Below are 2,129 nucleotides of genomic sequence, written 5' to 3'. Positions count from 1 at the left end.
GGCTATGTTGCCTGCTCTTATGACTGTGAAATGTTGTATATACATTTGTTTTGTAATCACAGTCTTGGAAAACACAAGGCACAGTTTCATACTTTGTAAAATGACCACCCAGGTGCTCAACATATTGTCTTTCTGTATGGAAATAGCATGATTTACACGCCAGTCAGCAAACAAATTTGGCCCAGATTTGGCATGATAAGAGGTAGGCTCACTATAGATTTGAGCTCTTATTAATGAAAGTTTTAGCTTTTAATCACATTTTATGTGTAGATGAGCGGTTTTGATAGTTTGTAAATGTTTTGCTGGTACTTTGTCAATAGATAAATGGAAGTAATAAGCTCATTCATTTAAGCTAAAAGGCTGCACTGTGGGGTCAATCGGTGACGTCACTTACATGAACTAATGGGCTGAAACTATTTCAAACACGTTTTGAACTTTCATTGCAAACAAATATTGATAAATTGTACTGTGATTTCAGGAGCATCAGAAAACCATAAAACGGGAAGTTACAAGAAAATGTGTAATGGGAGCTGCTGACAGAGATACAGGAAACACAGGTGATCTGAGAAATCGTATTAAGTAACTTTATGCATTTTTCACAATATATTTCAACTATATCATCATGCATCTGTAAAACCTAAAAATGTGAATTCTGATATCTTAAGATTTTTTGTATGTTTCTTTCTTTTTTTTTTTTGTATGTTTTCTATATTATTATTTCTCTTTTCTGCATTTCACCTCTGCTGTAGTTTGTTTATTTCTAATAAACCTGACATTGTATACTATATATTGTTGGCTCCGTGACAAATTGTTCCTATATTCTTCCATGCTGATGGCCGTGCTGCAGAGCTGGAGCGGATCTCCTGTCGAAGAACATCTCCAAAGCACTATGAACCATCTCACTAGTAAGTAAAAACTTAAACATTCAAAAGTTTATCAAGTATTCAAAAAAATATATCAAATAAATATCAAATATTTCCTGTATGTCCTACAAGGCCATCTTGTTTAACTCTGCACTGAGGACACTTCATACACAACAGCCTACAGAAGGGTCCATCATAATTAGAAAAAACACACAGATGATAATAAAAAAAAGATCTTTGAAATTAAAATGAATAACTGTAAGACAGAACCAGAGTACTGTGAACGTACCTCACTTCAAACTGTAACGGTCTGTATGTATATTATTTTCTAAACTTTAGTGAAGTGTTTGTTCAAGTAGACTTTGTTGCTTGTGGAAACCTCACGCGAGCCTGAAAGGTGCTTAAAACTTAAAATCTTATTTGCACTCTTGAAGACTGTTCACCAAAGACTAAATTTCAGTCCGGCAGAATTTTCTGCACACTTCACCACTGAGGCCAAAATGAGCATTGTGAATGTAAGAGCCTCACACTACGTTGTTTGTTTGAATTGTATTTCAGGGCAGTCCGTGAAGACAGATAACCTGGACAGATCCAGATGATTCCAGATCCAGCCTCCACACCAGACTTCTCACTCACAAGGATTGCTGTCTACTAGATATTATGTGTACTCTTCAGACTTGGGTGCATGCAGATATTATTCAGGGACATGAACATTCGAATATTGCAAAAATAGAGAAAGTACCTTATTTAAGAATTTTGTGTTAATTGCGTAAACATTAAATATATATATATTTTTTTTTTTACTGTTTTTTTGTTTTGTTTTCCAAAGCACCTAAAAGCCAATTCACACTGCCATACTCCAACAGGGTGAACACACTGCCCAAGCAAAACAAATAAGCATGTTAGGTGTGAGATTCATTGAACTTGGTTTGCTGATTAAACATGATTAAATATTTGTTCAGAATACTGTCGTTGTTGTGACTATTCATCTGGGAGGGGTGTGTATCAAGTGGCTTGGTTATGGTTTTGTTGAGGCTGACATGTGGAACCCATCTGGTCCAGCGTATAGGATCAGAATAGGGCCAGCTATGGTCATACAGGTGGCTGAGATATGGATCTGTCATGGCCCATTTATGGCCCATATTTTGGCTGCCAGGTTTAGTTCACCTGGATCAGGCTCAGGTGTGGCTCAGTTTTGGGCTTTCTGGTTAAAGATTGGTGTTGATATGGTTTACTTAAGGTTGTGTTTTGGTTCCATTGTTACAT

At 36.4% G+C, this 2,129-nt stretch overlaps 1 long non-coding RNA gene across 1 annotated transcript; it reads left to right on the top strand.

The window, feature by feature from the left end:
• Positions 1-482: 482 nt before the first annotated feature.
• Positions 483-1,627, top strand: LOC107680450 (uncharacterized). Its single transcript, XR_001633151.1, has 3 exons — positions 483-557; positions 848-905; positions 1,422-1,627. It is a non-coding gene; the product is annotated as an uncharacterized LOC107680450 (long non-coding RNA).
• Positions 1,628-2,129: the final 502 nt, after the last annotated feature.

This window comes from Sinocyclocheilus anshuiensis, unplaced genomic scaffold (assembly GCF_001515605.1).
Source record: "Sinocyclocheilus anshuiensis isolate Anshui unplaced genomic scaffold, SAMN03320099.WGS_v1.1 scaffold1989, whole genome shotgun sequence".
Taxonomy (NCBI): domain Eukaryota; kingdom Metazoa; phylum Chordata; class Actinopteri; order Cypriniformes; family Cyprinidae; genus Sinocyclocheilus; species Sinocyclocheilus anshuiensis.
This window is presented reverse-complemented; position numbering and strand designations above follow the sequence as displayed.